Genomic DNA, 19,869 nt, shown 5'->3' with positions numbered 1-19,869 from the left:
GAAGTACACTGTAGCTGTCTTCAGAAACACAAGAAGAGGGAATGGGATCCCATTACAGATGGTTGTGAGCCACCATGTGGTTGCTGGGAATTGAGCTTAGGACCTCTGGAAAAGCAGTCAGTGCTCTTAGCCACTGAACCATCTCTCCAGCCACAACTTTAAAATTTTTAATTGACAAGTAATAATTATATTTACAATGTGTTTATGTACAGTCTCTCTCTCTCTCTCTCTCTCTCTCTCTCTCTCTCTCTCTCTCTCTGTATATGTGTGTGTGTATGTGTTGTGAAGATCAGAGGACAACTCATGAGAATCCATTGTTGTTCTTTCTTTCCACTCTGTGGGTTCTGGGCATTGAACTCAAGTTGAATGGCTTGGTCATTAAATACTTTGACCTTCCAGGCCATCTCACAAGCCCTCCTTATTTTTTTTAGAGACAAAAATGTCTCGCTGAACTTAGAGTTGAGCTGGGCGGTAAGACCCAGAAATCCTGTTGCTGCTTCTCCAGTGCTGGGGTTACTGTGAACCACCTTGCCTGGCTTCTTACGTGGGTGCTGAGTTCAGACTAAGGTCCTCTTGTTGTGTGGTAAGCACTTCCTTGATTGAGCTATCTCTCTAGTCCCAACGTTTTAATATGTGCATTCATTGTGGAACAATTTGAACAATACAATTAACATACTTGTCATCTTAAAGGGGGTGGTTCTGATGCTTTGATGGGAAACTGCATGCGAACTCTGAAGGTCCTGTTCTCCGATTGGTTCTTGATCAATCAATAAAGATGCTAGTGGCCAATGAGCTGTGTGGAATAGGTGGGACTTCCAGTTCCCCCACTTCCACCCCACCCCACCCCCATCCCTCAGGCAACACAGACAGTTGCAAAGGAAGAGGAAACATTCACCATGCTTTGGAGGGAGAGAGAGCCACCAGCCATGTGAGATCTAGGGTGGAGTGGCCTTCCCTGACTGAGCCTGGGGTAGCAGGTAGGATATTAGAAACATAATTCAGCTGAGGGTAGATTTGGGGTGCTGAACAAGGAGAAGGTAACTGGGTAACTGAGTAAAGAGCAGAATTAGAGGTGTTGAGCTGGGAGTGAAAAGAAGGGTGTGCTAGCCAAGGAAGGCTTAGAAGAGCCTGTCCATTGAGCTAAAGCATATTAAAAATAATATTGTGTGTGTGTGTGTGTGTGTGTGTGTGTGTGTGTGTTTAGGGTGTGTGTGTGTGGGTGAGGATAATTAATTTTCTTTCCCTTACCAACTTTGAAATGTACTTAATAGTGGTTCAAGCATGGTGGTTTACATTTTTAATTCCTTGGGAGGCAGAGGCAAGCAGAGTTATATGAATTCAAGGCTAACCCGATCTACAAAGCAAGTTCCAGAACAGCTAGGACAACACAAAGAAACCTTGTCACAAAAAACAAAGCAAAAAGATATGTACTTAGTGGGACTAGAGAAATGCTCAGTGTTTATGAGCATTTCTTGGTCTTCCAAAGGATCCAAATTCAATTCCTATCAATCACATTGGGTGGCTCACAACGACCTGTAACTCCAGCTCCACAAAAAACCTGATGCTGGGCTGGAGGGATGGCTCAGCGGTTAAGAGCACTGACTGCTCTTCCAGAGGTCATGAGTTCAATTCCCAACAACCACATGGTGGCTCACAACCATCTGTAATGGGATCTGGTGCCCTCTTCTAGCCTGCAGTCACATATGCAGGCAGAATGCTGTACATAAAATAAATAAATAAATCTTAAAAACAAAAACAACAACAAAAAAACCTGATGCTTCTGTCTTCCACGGGCACCTGAACTCGTATGTGCGCGCGCGCACACACACACACACACATACACACACACACACACACACACACACACACACACACAGAAATAAAATAAAATAAAAATAATATACATTTCAACCTCACAACCTCCCCTTTCTACACAGTAAATCTCAAAAGTGAATTGCCCCTTATGTCAGAAATGAACCCTTTGATCTGCAACTCCCTATCCCCTCTTACCTGTCCCCCTCTAGCCTTTGGTAATTACTACATTCTTGGTTCTATGGGTTTAGCATTTCGAGAGTATAAGTAAATGAGATCATTAAGTATCTTCCTGTAACTGTTTTTTGTTTTTTTTTTCAGGGACACCATTCTATGGTTAGATTCCACCATCTTGAATATCAGAGAGAAATTTTGAGTAGAGAGAGGAGGGGTGGATTTCCTTCCTCCCCCAGGAGGAACTGAGAACAGCTCCTGACTGACCCTGTGAGGAGCTTGACAGCTGGAGAATAGGCCTTCTCTCTGCTTGGGCTTTAGCCAGCACTCAGGTCCTTTTAGGAGAGCCCCTTGGGGCCTGGGTGGGCAGCTGCTTTGCTTTGGTGCCACTTTCTGGGCAAAAGATTCAGTGTTTGGATTTTTATTAGCCAATAAAGTTAAGGGGGAAACGCTGGGGGAAAAAAATCCCAGCACACTGTTGTTACTCTTATGAATGAGTAACACAGCTCGCAACTAGACTATTAATGTCTAAATGGGTTTTCTGTGCTCCAAGCCAAAACACATTTCATAAAGTTACACAGAGATGGACTGCATCCCAGTTAATAAAAACAGTCGTGTGCAGAGGATGCCTGGGCCAACCAGAGGGGTGCTGGCTGCCTTCCGGAACGTTGCTACAGTTACTGTTCCAACTATGATTTGATTTGACTTTTCAGAAACAAAAGATTTCATTAGATACTTGAACTTAAACATTATTACCTAATTCTAACTCCAAAAGTATATTTATTGTGCGAGTTATTGGAATACATAGATACATAGATAGGGCTGTTTTGTTTTGTTTTTTAAAGAAACACTTTGACTAACTCCCAAGCAGGCCTCTTATTCTGCACAGAGGATGATTTTGAACTTCTGATCTTTCTATCCCTACTTATCAAGGTCTGGGGTCACAAAAGGTGCCATTATGTGGTACTGGGATCAAACCCAGGGCATTGTGAATTCAGCAAGCACCCTCCCAAAGGAGCAACAACCCATCCCAATTTTCAATATTTTCAATGTTGTAAAATCACAACTGCTTATTTGTAAATAAAGATAGATATTGTTTTCGCTTTTTTTTTTTTTAAGGCAGGTACTTACTGTGTAAGCTTTAGCTTGTCTAGAACTCTTTTTGTCAACCAGGCTGGCCTTGAACTCAGAGATCCACCTGCCTCTGCCTCCTGAGTGCTGAGATTAAAGGCGTGTGTCACCACCAGGTCAATTTCTGTATATATATTTTAAATTTTGGAATTGAGGTAGGAAGATCCCTTGAGGCCAGCAGTTCAAGACCTTAGACAGCATAACACGACCCTATCTCAAAATAAAAAAATAAAATAAAAAGATAAAGAACAAGTAAATGGCCATTGTAGCAAAGGCTGCATCTGTCTGGCTTGGGATCGGTGACTACATTTTCCCTTCTTAGTTTTGCCTTTTGAAATAGGAATGTCTGCTTAATGCTGCTCGCTCATTGTGTTTCAAAAGCAGATCATTTATTTCCTGGTTTCACAGATCCCCAGATGGAGAAAGATTTTGCCCAGGATGTACTATGTCCCAAGTCCCAGCCATCCCGATTTAGACGATGAACTTGAAAACTTTCTGAGTTGATATTTACATGAGATTCTGAACTTGTAGTGCATATTGAAATGGCTTAAAAGACCTTGGGATAGGGTGAGTATGTCCTGAGGGCAGGGGATTGTGGGAATTCTGCCTTCGTTTGTTTGGTTTGATTATTTTGTTTTTGTTTTTGAGACTGATTTTCTCTGTGTAGCCTTGGCTGTCCTAGAACTCACTGTATAGACCAGGCTGGCCTGGAACTAAGGGATCCCCTTGTCTCTGCCTCCCTGATGCTGGCATTAAAGGCATGTGCCACCACTTCCCAGCTCTGTCACTTCTTAGTACATCTGTTCCAATTATTCATCTTGGGACTGGGAAATGACCTCAGGATGAGTTCAGGGACCTACTGGACCTACCGTGAGTAGGATTTCAGCCAAAACTCCATTAATCACATGACCTCAATAATCTGCAACCCCACTCCCATTAGCAAAATCTGTATTAGTCAGAGCTTTCTAGAGGAACAGACTGAAGGACAGATAAATATACATAAATATCTATCTAGATACATAAAGGGGATATATTAAAATGGCTTACGGGCTGTGGTCTAGCTGGTCCAACAATGGCTGTCTACCAGTGGACAGCCCATTGTTGTTTAAGAATACAGTAGTTGTTCAGACCACAAAAACCACTTTATCAGTAGATCTTTTGATTAGGAGACATATGTGGTCCTGACAGTAGACCCTTCACAGTTCAAAGAAGATATCAAGCATCATAACCTCCATATAGAGTTGCTCCAATTGTGGCAAGGCAACAGCTTAGCTCTGCCAAGACAGGGTAAGCTGGTCCTTCACAATTCCTGTGTCACTTAAGGTCTGACAGACGGTTCTGGGCCAGAAGGCTGAAGAGAAATGACCTATCGTTTTAGGAATATTGAGGACTATCCAGCCAGCTGTCTCTACAATTTGCTTAAATTTTGGAAGCTATGTTTTTATGCTTCTTATATATTCAGGTAATGTTTAATTCATTCTTGGCTCTCTGATGGGGTTGAAGACTCGTCATAATTTCATAATCAAACTTAAGTTTTTAGCCTTAAGGAAGACGATCTAGATTTGAAAAAGGTGATTTTCAGATGGTAATACAGGTTAAAATCAAAACATAATTCAGGTATAGAATTGTAACTCTTGGGGTTGGGGATTTAGCTCAGTGGTAGAGTGCTTGCCTAGCAAGCGCAAAGCCCTGGGTTCGGTCCCCAGCTCCAAAAAAAAAAAAAAAAAAAAAAAAAAAAAAGGAATTGTAACTCTTTATGTTAGGATCGATGTTAGAGTAATATACCAAAATTGACAAAATTGATGGACTGGGCATTATTAGCGTATATCATACCTTATAGCTTACATAACTGTTATAACTATGTCCAGTGTATATCTGAAAGAAAAGGCCTTCTTAACAGACAAAAAGGGTAAAATGTTGTGGATTTCGTCTAATGCTTGTATTATGTTAATTGGGTCCCCAACATTGCACAAGAATCCGCACATAAAATGCTGAAGGTCCCTGTCTTCAGTTGGTTTTGATTGGTAAATTAAGTTGCCAGTGGCCAATGGCTGGGCAGGGAGACAGAGGCAGGGCTTTTAGGATTCCTGGACAAGGGATGGGGGAGGAGGAAGGAGTTAGCCTGGGAGGTAGAAGAAGACACCAGGCCTGAGAGGTGCAGAAGAAAGAGCATAGCTATCATGTAAGAGTCAGGGATTGTGACCCCTAGGAGGGTTACATGTCTGGCTCCAGGGCAGTCAAGATAAAATATATGTTTTAGTGAGTGACAAATTGAAATTATCAAAAAGTACATCAACCACGTGGAGGTTAGGAAGTGGCTCAGCCAACGAGCTATTTAAAGCATATTAAAATATACCTGTGCGCAGGAACTCAGAACATTAGGGCGGGTAATGAGGAACGCTGCTGCCACTGGGTTGATTTCAGCAGTGATTATTTGGGTTCTACTGCACATGGGGCTGGACGTCTTAGCCGGTCTTCAGTAGATCCTGGAATCCCAAAGAAGTAGGCTCTAATGGTAATGAAGGAGTGGACTTGCCATTGAGTGCAAGGGGCAAGCAGGCAGAGATACAGCTTCCTTCTTTCATATCCTTTACATAGGCTGCCATCGGAGGGCATGACCCACATTCAAGTTGGGTTTTCCCGCCTCAAAAGATCTGGGTTAAAGGGAGGTCTTCCCATTTCAAGTGATTCAATTAAGAAATAATCCCAGGCCAGTGGTGGTGGCGCGCTGCTTTAATCCCAGCACTCGGGAGGCAGAGGCAGGTGGATCTCTGTGAGTTAGAGGCCAGGCTGGTCTACAGGGTGAATTCCAAGACAGCCAAGGCTACACAGAGAAACCCTTTCTCAAAAAACAAAGACAAAAAGAGAAAAAGAAAGAAAACAACCCCTTGCAGGTATATCTAGCCCTTGGATTTTAGTTAAATTCCAGGTGTAGTCAAGTTGATAACCAAGAACAACTACCACATGTATGAGTCTTGGAGATCCAGGATCCCAACCAAAACTTCCCTCCAAATGCACATTCTTTCTGGAACCCCAGAATGTGATTTTACTTGGGGGTAGGTGTGGTTAAAGCATAGGATGAGGTCCTATTGGACCCTTAGTCCTATGTAGCTGGTCTTGTAGGAAAAGAAGAAACAAAGGAAAACAGAGGGTGCCAGTGATCCAAGAGTGATCAGTGCCAGTGGATCAGATTGGTGTATCTGTGTATACCCAAAGCTAAAAGAGAACCACACAGGCCCTGTAGTCCACAGGTACCCTGGCTTTGGATTTCCAACCTTGACTGTGAGACAGTGCATTTCTGTTGTTTTGAGTCACGCAGACTGTACAGCTGCTCTAAAATGTAGGGAACCGTATTGGATTTGGGCCTGGCCGCTTTGTAACTGTATGGCCACAGTTAAGATTACTCCCATAAGGGGTTGGGGATTTAGCTCAGTGGTAGAGCGCTTGCCTAGGAAGCGCAAGGCCCTGGGTTCAGTCCCCAGCTCCGAAAAAAAAGAACAAAAAAAAAAAAAAAAGATTACTGCCATAAAGTCATGGGATTGTTGGACAGAGGCCTCTCCCATGAATTTACGGCACAGGAAGAAAAGACCAAGTAGTAACACCCAGTGTCTCCACTGCATGACCTCTGCTGAGCCCGGCTGATGCATGTGGAACTGCCACACCTGGACCACACCTGGGTGGTGGTCAATTTACTTCTGCCTTTTGCTTCCTCAGCCTTTATCCTTGAGATTCAGGCTGGTCTTGAATTTCTCCCTAATTAATTCAGGTCTTGTAGTCGGTCTTTTGTCACCGAAGTCACGAAGTCACAAGCCAGGTAGTCAGGAGCCAGGGTTTCCCAATGTGCTTCCCAGTTATTTTCTACCTGGAGACTTGGGTATATAAGTGGTAAATAAAGCTACAGGAGACTCTTCCTCCTTCCTCTCTCTCTCCGACTCTCTTCCGCTCTTCCTCTCTTCCTCTCTCTCTCTCTCTCTCTCTCTCTCTCTCGTTTCTCTCTCTCTTCCTCTCCTGGTGTGTGTGTGTGTTGATAAGTTATTTTTCTGTCAGTGAAATGAGCAAATTCAAGCCAGATTAGCTTATATTAAATGCAGGTTTATTGGGAAGTTGCTCTCAGAACGGGGAGTTCAGTGGTCCCAAGGAAGGAGGCCAGGGAAGTCACCATGGGAAGGAGAGAGGAGATGGGGTTGAGGGGGGAGAGAACATGTGCACATAGAGAAAGAAGGAGACAGAGAGGGATTGAGCAAAACATCTGGATTATATAGGGAAGAACCTTTGGGGGAAGGGCAGCTCAGCCCCTGGGCTAGAAAGTTCAGATTGGGAGCAGGGTATGTCAGGTAAGGACTGAGGGATGCTGAGTATGATGGTTTGTATATGCTTGACCCAGGGAGTTGCCCTATTGGAGGTGTGGCCTTGTTGGAGTGGGTGTGTCACTGTGGGCTTGGGCTTTAATATCCTTGTCCTAGAAGCCTGGAAGCCAGTCTTCTGCTAGTGGCCTTCAGATGAAGATGTAGAACTCTTAGCTCCTCCAGCGCCATGACTTCAGAGACACTGCCACGCTCCCACCTTGATGATGATGGACTGAACCTCTGAAACTGTGTACCAGACCCGACTACATGTTCTTGGTCATGGTGTCCCTTTCACAGCAATGGAAACCCTAAGTCACTCACACTGACTTCCAAACCAGACAGAGTGAATTCCAGGCCAGGCCTGAACCACATAGCCAGAACCTGTCTCAAAAAACACAAAAACAAAACACGATACAAACAAGCGAACAAGATACACAACATTACACTTCTCAAGACTTCTTATATAAGTAAGCTGTTGTTGTAAAAAAAAAAAAAAAATTAATGAGACTCGTTTGCTATCAGTTCCCGTGAGCCAGATCCGCTCATTCCGGCTGCTACCCTGACATGAGGTCGGAAAGCTGCCCCCTCCTGGCTGTCTCCCTTTCAGCTGCCCTCTCCGAGAGTTACCCTAGGCCCCTGAAACACATACACACATCTCGTTCTGTGGGCCCTGAGTGTTCTCACTGCGCTCAGGCAACAACAGAACGAGATCTGCACGCTCCAACCGCCTCTCAGCCATTTCTCTCACACACTATCATAGCAGAAAGCATGGCAGCGTCCAGGCAAGCATGGTGCTGGAGGAGCTGAGAGCTCTACATCTTTACCTGAAGGCACTCAGGAGAGACTGATGTCCAGGAAGCTAGGAGGAAGTTCTCAAAGCCTACCCTCACAGTGACACACTTCCTCCAACAAGGTCAAACCCCGTTCGACAAGGTCGGACCTCCTAATAGTGCTACTCCCTGGGCCAAGCCTATTCAAACCACCACAGCGAGGCTCAACCTCCCTTGTACTGTACTGTTATCGTGTGTGTGTGTGTGTGTGTGTGTGTGTGTGTGTGTGTGTGTGTGTGGTGAGACCTTATGTGCCATTTTAAAATACATTTTTCATTCTAGAATAACTTCACATTTATAGCAAAGCTGCAAAGATAGTACAGAGAGCTCTCCACAGCCCTCCCTGCTGTGGGTGGGGCAGATGGCGCCTCCCAGACCCACAGACAGCTGTGATTCTGTGGAGAGAGCTCTGGCTCACTCTCCACTTAGACTGCAGAATGTCTGATCAATGATCTCCTACAGCCAATTTTCTGCCTCAGCTGGTCATTTGAAAACAGGAACAAAATCACTGTGAAGATGGACTAAGTTCTTGCCCTGTCCGAAGTGAGCTAACTGGTCCTGAGAGGACATTCAATAACTCTTGGAACCCAGGTTCCTCCTCAGTGAAGAGAGCAATGACTTCCCTCAGAGGTTTGGGGGAAAGGGGAGTTGCTCAGGGCTTGGCTTCTGAATTTTCTGCTTTTCCTTGATTCACCCCTTAGCCATGTTTCCTTATGCAGAGTTTTATTTCAGGTGTGAAAATGGTAGGTCAAATACCTGCATGGCACGTGCCAATGCTCCACGAGAGAACATGCTCACAGCTCCTGGCCCTGTGAGGGTGAGGAGATGGGGGAGCTGGGAGAGGAAGAAGGAAATGGGGAACAGAGAAAAGGGAAGGGCGAGGAGAAGGAGGAGGGGTAAGAGAACAGTGATTGGTGACCCTTAAGCACCTCACAACCTTGAGATTCTCGGCATTGAGAAACAGAATGTAAGCTGAATGCTTTTCTGCTAGGAGTAGTCTCTCGCTGTTTCTGGAAATTTCCAGGAGGCGGCTTCTCCAGTACATATGTCTGAGAAGAGCCGATTTGTTCTAAAACGAGCCAGTGCGTGGGTTGTTGCGCACCGCTGCTCTCAACACCCTCCCCTCGCCCCCACTTTTCCCAGCACCCTCTCCGCTTCAGTTTAGGAACTATGCCGCCACTGCTCCTTTCCCCAGGCTTCCTGGGACCTGTTCCTTGATGGCAGAGACCATGGGGCACCCGTTTTAGAGCTCGGTTTCTCAGTCTTGCCTACATTTTACTTTAGAATCTCTTGGGGGAGAGTTGGAACCCTTAGAAGTTCCAAGAACACTTGGAAACTTTGAGACAGACTGCATATCCCAGGCTGGCCTTGAACTCTCCTCCGTCTTTTTTAAGACTCCTTAGTACTGGGATTACAGGCACTGCTCTACCAAATCCAGGTAGCGATTCTGACTTAATTGGCCCAGAAAAGACCAAAGCTTTCTTAAAAAGAGCTTTCCTGGTGATTTCAAAAGTCCAACCAGCTTTGAGAACTACAGTTCCCAGCCACGGGCTTCCAGATCACTTCAGACAGGAGGAGAGAGTGTCAACGCTTTCCCCAGCAGCACAGCCGATATTTCTTGGATAAGTGAGCAGATTTGCTCATCTGAGTTATAAAGAGGCCCTTTGAAGCCATGGAAGGTTGGAGAAATTTTAGGACTCTAGGCCCCATCCTTAGCATCCTTAGTTCTACTGGAACAGCTCACGTTTACCTGTTAATACATATTATTATGCTTTTTAATAGTTTTTGTTTGTTTATTTGTTTTTCAAGACAGGGTTTCTCTGTGTAGTCCAGGCAGTCCTGGAACTCGCTCTGTAGACCAGGCTGGTCTCGAACTCAGAGATCTGCCTACCTCTGTCTCCTGAGTGCTGGGATTAAGGATATGTGCGGCCACCACCACCCAGCTCTGTTAATACACTTTAAAACTAACTCCAAGTAAGATGTGTGCTATACTCTGGATCAAACACAGATGCAGTTATTAATCACATGGCCCCTGAGTGGTGTTTCTGGGAAGCCCTGCTGTCTGTAAGAGGTCGGGGCCTGGTGTCAGGGTTGGGGGGGGGGGCTGAGGGAGCTGGGGGGGGAGGACCTCTTGCAGGGGGTTGTGTGTGTCTGTCATTTCCTCTTTCTCTTTGCCTCACCAGGAGAGCTTAGCAGAGTGTCATGCCACAGGCTTCCTGCCACTTTGTCGGGGGCGGGGGGGCCCTCCAGAGGCCTGTATGCAATGGGGCACCTGGTAATGGATCAGGATCTCCTAAACTGTGCCCCTGAATGACCCTTTTTTTGTTGTTACTTGTCCTAGGGGCAGCAGCAGGTAGAAGCTGCTGACGCTGACACAAGGCTGAGCTGCATACAGTGAGGAAGGGACGTTGCTTCCCATATGTTAAAACAGCCCGAAAAGATGGGAGAGAAATTCAACACATACTAATTACCAAGTTGTTCGTTTGCTTGCTTGCTCTTTGATTTTTGAGAAAGGACTGCTTTGCAACTGGATTTGGAGATCGAGCTGGCCTACAAATCACAGAGATCTGCCTGCCTCTGTCTCCTGAGTGCGATGATGAATGGTATTTGCCACCGTGCCTGGCCTGCAAGTTAGGTTTTGTAATTCAAGAAATGATTTTGGGGGCTGGAGAGACGGCTCAGTGGTTAAGAGCACTGGCTGCTCTTACAGGGGACCTGGGTTTGATTCCCATCTGACTGCTCACAAACTGAGCAACCCAGCCCCGTCTTCAGGCCGGTAAGCAGCAGGCACACACGTGGTGGTGCTCAGATATAAAGGCAAGCACAAACACTCATGGAAGTAAATAGACCTTTAAAAAATACTTTGGATAATAAGCTCTGGAGTCGGGAGGCTGAGGTAGTAACAGTACTGTGAGTCTTGAGCTAACGTGGGCTACGTAGTGAGTGTAGGCTAGCCCAGGCTCCAAAAGCACCAGCAAAGCAGAGAATACCTGCATATATATATATATATATATATATATATATATATATATATATATATGTATATATATATATACATATATATATATATGTGTGTGTGTGTGTGTATGTGTGTGTATGTGTGTGTATATATATATATGTGTGTGTGTGTATATGTATATGCATATGTATATTCGGTGAAGCCTACAACTATCCCTGCTATTCTCCTAGCAGACTTTATTTTTGGAAGTTTTAAAATGTATAGGCAAATCATGAAGACGTAAAGGGATCTTGTTCCACTCTTCTCCTATTACACGGGGCACGTCAATGACAGACAAATGTCAAAACTGGTGAACCAGTACAGATACACTAACCAAAGTCTGTACTTTTCGTTGTCGTTGTTTGAGACACAGTCTGTATACCCTTAGCAGGTTTCCCGGCTTCTTTTCCAGAAGCCTACAATCATGTATCCACAGATTCGTCTCCCCTCCCCACCACTCCCTCCTCTCTCCCTCTTTATGACAAGGTTTGATCCTGTTAGTCCAGGTTGGCCTTGAACCTGAGATCTTCCTTCCTCAGCCTCCCAAGCACCACATGGGGGTACAGCTGGCCGTCCGCCCTCCTTCCCCTGTTCCTTCTCACCCTGTGACCCCTACTGAGTCATTTCTGTGAGTATGGTCTTTGATGGTTTTCCTGGGGGCTATGGTGCACCGCTCCTTAATGCCGCTGCCTTTGCTGTACTGGTGTTGCTCACCGGGAACGCTGGGACTGCCATGTTCTGGAGTCCCCTACTTCCTAGCTTGCTGCCACTCCAAGAGTGCACACACCCATCACATGCATTTTCTGCTACAGATATAACTGTTTGGAAAGACATTTGAATTGCTTATATACTTCTTAGATTTAGATTAATGTATTTTTTCGCAGAATAATTGAAGGTTTAAACCAGTTACTGGAGAGTGTTAGGCTGTGAAGGTTGGTACTAGTGGCGTAAAAGCTTTGTAAGTTCTTATCGTGTGCTTTCTTGGTTGAAATAGGTATTACTTTATATTCAATATAGAATTCATGACGTGGAATATTCTTCTTTAGTAAAGTCCGCCCTACTGTAAGAACATTAGGCCTTTAGCTTTTCCCCTGGCGAGTCCCCAGTTCCCCCTGGCTGCGTATGCAAGTGGAAACATGAAGTCTGGGTCTTCAATGGTGAACGGAGACAAAGGCAAAATTGGAGAAAAACAAAAATCAGGCCAGCAAGATGGCCCAGCGGACAAAGGAGTCTGCTGCCAAGTTTGATGAGTTCGAGTCTACAGCCCCACATAGAGGAAGAAGACAGCAAACTGTAGACAGTTCTCTTCTGACTCTACATCCTGTCTGCGGTGTGTACACACACACACACAAATGCATGCACACACTTGAACATACACACACACTCACTGTTGAACACATACATACATACATACACACTCTTGAACACACATACATATGCACACACACTCACCCTCTTTTTTTAAAATTTATTCATTTATTATATATGAGTACACTGTAGCTGTCTTCAGATGCACCAGAAGAGGGCATCGGATCTCTTTACAGATGGTTGTGAGCCACCATGTGGTTGCTGGGAATTGAACTCAGGACCTCTGGAAGAGCAGTCAGTGCTCTTAACCACTGAGCCATCTCTCCAGCCCAAAGGTTGCAGAGTGTCCTTTCCAAGGGGCTCCAGTCTTTTTTTTTTTTTTTTTTTTTTCTGGAACTGGGGACCGAACCCAGGGTCTTACGCTTGCTAGGCAAGCGCTCTACCACTGAGCTAAATCCCCAACCCCGACACTCACCCTCTTGAATACAAATTACATACACTCACACGCTTGAACACACATACATACACACTCACACTCTTGAACACACACACATACATACATACATACATACACTCATACTCTTGAACGTACACATACATACACACACTCACATTCCTGAACATACATACACACACATACAAAAGAAATCCATCCATCCATCAATCAATCAATGAAAATTTATTTAAACATCTAGCTCAGTGCGTGAGCCAGGACTTCTGATAATGATCTTTTGTAAACAGACCTTTGCCAATCGTGTAGCTTTATTTATTTTTAAAGATTTAAAAAACATGTATGTGTATGAGTGTTTGCCTGCATGTACACATATGTACTATGTATGAACCTAGTGTCTTCAGAGGCCAAAAGAGTGCATCACATCCCCTGGAACTGGGGTAGAGTCAGCTGTAAGACATCGTGTGGGTGCTGGGAACCAAACCCAGGTCCTTTGCAAGAGCAGCCAGGGCCCTTAGCAGCCGAGCCATCTCTCCAGACCCTTCCATTATTTATTTAGTATTTCAGTAAGCACACACAGTTCAATCTCTGTGCTCAGTCAGAGTGGTCCACATAATATTGATTTTCCTGGAAATAAAGCAAAAAACAGTCTTCAACTCCAAGAAGCCTCTGGTGAGGGGGGGGCATGAGGTAGAATGACAAATAGGTGATCACAAATGGAGTGTGGCAGGACTCTGGGCCATTCTGCAGGAGCATCAGGAGGCCACCACAGAGCAAAGGGTATTTACATTAAATCCTAACAGATGTGTAAATATTTGCAACACAAAGAAAGTTGTTGTGGGCTGGGGAGTGGAGTGGGGCTTCAAGAGGCAGGGTTGTGAAAGGTCTTGCTAGGCACATGAGGAACCCTAGGGAGGTCAGGGAGCTCAAAATGTAGTGGGCTCATTTCACTGTCCTTCCCTGGTGGCCCTTCCTGTGTTGATTCCTGTCTGTGTCTGTAACTTCACAGCAAACGGGATGAGCTTAAGAGCTTGTGTTGAGTGAAGGAAATAAAACACACTCCCCTGTTCTAACCTGACTTCTTCAAGTTATGGGAGTTTTTAAAGATGTGATTGTGTGTATGCGTTTGTGAGCGCGTCTCTGCGTGCGCGCGCGCGCCGTCCATGTGCAGGTGCCGTTGAAGCCCAGCAGAGGGCGCCAGGTCCCCAGGAGCTAGAGGTGGAGGCAGTTGTGAGCCGCCTGTGGATGATGCTGAGATCTGAGCGCAGGGCTTTAGAAGTGCAGCAGGAGCTCTTCCCTGCTAAACCATTTCTCCAGCACGAGTTAGATGAGTACTTGGTCGTGGCAATGCCCTCCTAAGATTGTGTACGATAGCAAAAGTGTCCAGAGAACTTAAGTATCCAGCAAACATAGAATGGCTAGGAAGAGTGCTGTACATTTACTACTGGAACCAAACTATTAGTAATGGTGAAGGTTATTGTTATGAGTTTAGAAAGGTTATTTATATGTGGTAGGGCAAGACTAATTATGTAAAATATGAACCATGTATAGATTGCACATACACATATACATACATACGAAATAGCTGGAGGGATTTTTTACAAGTAAGTTATGGGTTACTTCAATTTTATCTTTTTTTTTTTTTTACTATTTACTTTTCCTCATTTCTTCATCTATATGAAATGCACAACAGTAGAAATGTTTTTAGAAAACAAAAATTTTGTGTAAAGGTGTTTACTGAAAAGAAAAGTAACCAAATAGAGTTCCCTATTAGAACATAAGCACTGCCCAGGTGTGTGTGTGTGTGTGTGTGTGTGTGTGTGTCCATCTGTGAGTGTGTATGAGTGTGTGTGTGCATGAGTGTGTGTGAGTGTGTGAATGTGAATGTGTATGTATGTGTGACTGCATATGTGTGCGTGAGTGTATGTAAGAGAAGACATGTGTGTGAGTGTGTATATGTGTGTGAGGGTGTGCATGTATGTGTGAGTGTGTGTGGCTGTGTATGAGTCTGTGAATGTGTGTGTGAGTGTATGTAAGAGAACATGTGTGTTGTGTATATGTGAGTGTGTGTGGCTGTGTGTGAGTGTGTATATGTGAGTGTGTGAATGTGTGCATGTGTGTGTGAGTGTGTGTGGCTGTGTGTGAGTCTGTGTATGTGTGTGTGAGTGTATGTAAGAGAACATGTGTGTGAGTGTGTATATGTGAGTATGTGTGTGTGTGAGTGTGTAAGGGTGTATGTATGTGTGAGAGTATGTGTGTGTATACAGTCTACAGATATTTTAGTGTTTTATAGCCTCCTATCAAGTGATTGCTTCCTAATCATCTCCTTTAACTCCCATGGCAGTCCTAGAACATAAGAGTGAGATACAAGCATTTGAATATTGGGCCCAGCACCCAAGTTCACACGAGTTCACTGGCTGAGCCTGAAGTCAACCGAGGCCTCTGCACTGCATGGACCAGAGTATTTTTCTTTCTATCCCCAAGATTATCCTGAGAGAGGCAGAGAGCCATAATAATATTTCAAGGCTTTTCCCTGTCACCATAGCCTTTGAAAACGATAGCATAAATGTCTCCACAAATCCTTAAGTTAAAAAAAAAAGTGTGTTACAGAAGCCGGCTCCAATGTCAGTAAAAATTCATTGTCTGCGTAAACACATGCAAAGGGCATGCACTGGGGTGCAGCGTTGTCAATCCAGAGCCACTCTGTAGTGAAGCGTGAGGTAAGAATCCGTGTCCTTCTAGAAGCTCATGGGCCAGTGAGGCTGAAGGTCTGAAGTACACACAGTGAACCAGAAACAACAGGAGGACCCTGCCTCAGAAGGAGGCAGAAGGAGAGGGGGCACTGACTTCAGAAGGTTGTCCCCTAACCACTATGGCACACGTGCACACATGCGTTCTCACACACACACAGACACACACACACACACTCAAGCACACATGCTCACCACTCATGAACACACATACAATTAAATCTGATTTTTTTTTTAAGGGAATATTTGGGGCTGGAGATGGCTCAGTGGTTAAGAGAACTTGCTGCTCTTCAAAGAGCTCCAGCCGTGTTCCTGGCACCCATGTTCACAGCCGTCTGTAACTGGGTCCACGACATCTGACACCTGAGCCTCTACTGACACTCACGCTCTTGTACACATACCCATGTGCAGGAACATACACCTACATATAATTAAAACTGTAAAAACTAAGGCAGGTGGTGGTGGTGGTGCTAGTAGGCCCAGTACATGGGAAGCAGAAGCAGGCAGATCTCTGCGTTCGAGGCCAGCCTGGTCTTCAGAGCGAGCTCCAGGACAGCCAGGGATACACAGAGAAACCCTGTGTCGAATGAACAAAATAAACAAACAAATAATCAGATATAAACTAGTAAAAACTGGATGAGGTGGTGCATGGCTTGAAACCCAGAACTCAGGAGGCAGAGGCATGTGGATCTCTGTGAGTTTGAGACCAGCCTGGTCCACTTAGAGGGTTTCGGGTCAACTAGGACCATGTCTCCAACAAACCAATAATCAAAAATAACGAAAGTAAATCTTTTATCATCATCATCATCATCATCATCATCATCATCATCATCATCATCATCATCATCATCACATTGTATTTTAAGACAGGGTGTCTGTAGCTCTGGCTGGCTTGGAACTCACTAAGATAGACCAGGCTGGCCTTGAACTCACAAGAAATCTGCCTGCCTCTACTTGCCCACGCGCTGGAAATGAAGGCATATGTCACCAGGTCTGACTTTAAAAGTTTTTTTTAAAGAAAAGAATTTGTGTTGGGTGGTGGTGGCACAAGCCTTCAGTTCCAGCCTTGGGAGGCAGAGGCAGTCGTATCCCCTGAGCTTGAGGCCAGCCTGGTCTACAGAGTAAGTTTCAGGACACCCAAGGCTACAGAGAAAAACCCTCTCCAGGAGAAAAAAAAGACCCCCCTTCCCACACACACACAAAGAAAAGAAAAAAGACTCCGTGTTTGTGCTTATACTTGTATGAGGGAATATTAGGGAAGTATAAGCTTCTCAGGCAGTATCTTTTTGACATCGTTTTTATTTTGAACCATTAAAGAAAAAAAAAAGCACACCAGTAATCTGAATACTTGGGAGGCTGAAGCAGGAAACTGTGAGTTTAAATCCAGCCAGGGGCCGTAGAACAAAACTCTGTCTCAAACAAATATCTAATATTGGTTTAAACCCTAAAACTAAAACACTTTAAAATCTAATAAACGCAGCAAAATGCTCATTTTGGGGGTGGGGGAGGGGTCGTAGGGGACCGGAAATACTTATGTCCTTCTTTTGGCACATCTGCGTATTCTCAGGGTTTTTACACATTTAAGAAAGGGGTTATTTTGAAACAACTTTCAAGCTTATTATAAAGTCTTTGTACTTGTTGTGGTTGGAGAGAGTTGACCGAAATCTCCGAAGGTTCCAGGACATCTTGTAGGCTCCTGTAAAAAGAAGCCCCATTTCACCTGAAACTGCTGGCTGCAGCTGCCTGCGAGGCTGCAGAGGTGCATTCTGGACCTGGTTTCCACTCCCACAATTCCCTCTGGAACTACAGTCAGCACACTTTTTCCCCTCAAAAGTGAAATCCGGTTCCCCATTTCAGGGCCATCCCTCATCTGCCTCAGGCAGACCAGGTAACGCTTTTAAAACAAACAGATAAACAGAACAACACCTCAGGACACAGCGTCCTTGAAGGAAATCGAAGGAGTTCAAAGCCAAAGTCCAGAGTTATTCTCTGGGCTTTTGGCTCTCGAGTGACTGTGAATTTAATGTATTTTTAACTCAATCCAAGCGCTTCTCCCTCGGGAGATGCTTGCCCGGTTTCTCGGCCGAGTTGCCTTGCGCTGTATCCGTGAAGTTTGGCTGGGTGTTTGTTGACACATTTTCTGGGCAAGGCTATTTGAGAAAAGCTGACATTTGCCTAACTTCCTCTCCAAGCAGGCGCTGGGTTTGTCTCCCGGGCCCCACCCGGGCTCCAGTCTCTTTCTTGGAAGGGAAGAATCTGCTTTCGTGTTCACGAGCACGTTCCAATCTCTCCTTCCTTTATTTTCCTCTCCTGATTTGACTCAGCCCCGACGCTTCCAGCTATGCCGACTCCCTGGGCGCCGGCTTCTCTGTGCTCCTATCTGAAAAAGACCGCAGGGATCGGTTTAGTTTTTGGATCGGGAATCGTCTTTGCCACATGATCACCCAACAGCTTCGTCTTCATTTCCCCCCCCACCCCCTATATGTCACTTTTCCATTCATTAAAGAGGAAAGCAATTTTTAAAAAATTTTTACTCTTCTCTCATACTTTATCCCGACCACAGTTTCCCCTCCCTCTGGCTGGCTTGGGAGGGGACCCCGCCCCGTTCTCCCAGGGACATCCATCAAAGAGGATACAGTGGCGCTGGGCACAAACCCTCCCATCCCGACTGGAGGTAGTAACCCAGTAGGAGGAAAAGCCATGCTACTCCAACATTCTATCAAGGGCGCTATATCCCCAGCCTCCTGTCCTGTTTCTCTACTCTGCCAGCCTTACTCTCCTGGCTTGACTTTTCTTTCCTCAATCTGTTTCTACGCTGAAGCTTCCCTCATTAAAAAGCCAAAACCTGACCGAAACCTTTGTCTTAGTTATTTTTGGGTTACAGGTATTTTCATCTGTATTTGTCACCGTGTTTTCTTCTTTGCCTCGCTCTGCCCTGTCTTTCTTCCCCAAGTCTGCTGCTCCCCACACATAACACCCCCCCATCTACGTTCATATTCCATAACCCTCTCTTGATTCCCTCACGCCAAAATATTTTTTTTCTTTTTTCTTTATTTCGGAGCTGGGGACCGAACCCAGGGTCTTGCACTTGCTAGGCAAGCGCTCTACCACTGAGCTAAATCCCCAACCCCTTCTTTTTTTTTTAATGGTTATTTTTGTCTTTTTTTTTTTTTCCCTCGGAGCTGAGGACCGAACCCAGGGCCTTATGCATGCTAGGTAAGCTCTCTACCACTGAGCTAAATCCCCAAACCAAAATCTTTTGAGAACAGCTTATTTCTCTCCTCATTGTAATAAAAGGTGATTTAAAATTATACACCAATTTCTTTGTAACTCTAATTTGTTCATAGTTTCATACTCATTGAATTTTACAAGAACAGTAGAGTTCCCACCTATTTTTGAACCCTGATTTACCTAATATTTTCATTTTACTACAAATGCCCCTCCCTTATAAAAAGAAACGTGTGAGCCTGTGTGCGTGCGTATCCATGTGTTATTCCCGGGCTGTCGTACACATGACTCTTTATCCTTAAATACATCAGAGTATTTCTTTAAGATTTATAAAGATTACCTGTATATGTGTTTGTGTCTGTGTGAGTATGTGCACATGAATCCAGAGAAGGTGTCAGATTCTGGGGAAATGCAGTTGCTACAGAGGGTTGTGAGCAACCCCTCGCCCCTCACCCCTCCACCTTTGCCCTTCATGGGTCTGGAAAAGGCGGATTCGGGGTCCTCGGCAAGGGCAGCAGGTGCCCTTAACCACATAGCAAGCCTAGCCAGATGTCTCTTCAGTCCTGTCCCCCACAAGTGATCAGAATTAAGGAACTTTTTGTCAATATAATATTATCTACCCACAGGAGACTATAAATGGTTTATGAACTTTTCCAATAACATCATTACAGCAAAGAACTATTCTGGATCATGCTTTATGTTTGACTGTTATGTTCCAGTTTTTTATTTAAAACAGATCTTAGCTTAGTTTGTGTTTCCTGTTTCTCTCTGTCTCTGTCTCTTTCTGTGTGTGCGTGTGTGTGTGTGTGTGTGTGTGTGTGTGTGTGTGTGTCTTTCTTTT

General features: G+C 44.8%; 1 long non-coding RNA gene across 2 annotated transcripts; it reads left to right on the top strand.

Annotated features, from left to right (window-relative positions):
- Nucleotides 1-845: 845 nt before the first annotated feature.
- LOC120095692 (uncharacterized) lies at nt 846-18,976 on the top strand. Of its 2 annotated transcripts, none has more exons than XR_005491474.2 (3): nt 846-977; nt 3,526-3,684; nt 18,125-18,976. It is a non-coding gene; the product is annotated as an uncharacterized LOC120095692 (long non-coding RNA). The 2 variants fall into 2 exon arrangements; XR_005491473.2 differs by having other exon boundaries at nt 2,134-3,684.
- The last annotated feature ends 893 nt before the right edge of the window (nt 18,977-19,869 follow it).

The sequence above is a fragment of the Rattus norvegicus genome, chromosome 11 (assembly GCF_036323735.1).
Source record: "Rattus norvegicus strain BN/NHsdMcwi chromosome 11, GRCr8, whole genome shotgun sequence".
NCBI classification, from domain to species: domain Eukaryota; kingdom Metazoa; phylum Chordata; class Mammalia; order Rodentia; family Muridae; genus Rattus; species Rattus norvegicus.
Note: the sequence above shows the minus strand (reverse complement) of the source record. Positions and strands in the feature narration are given on the sequence as shown.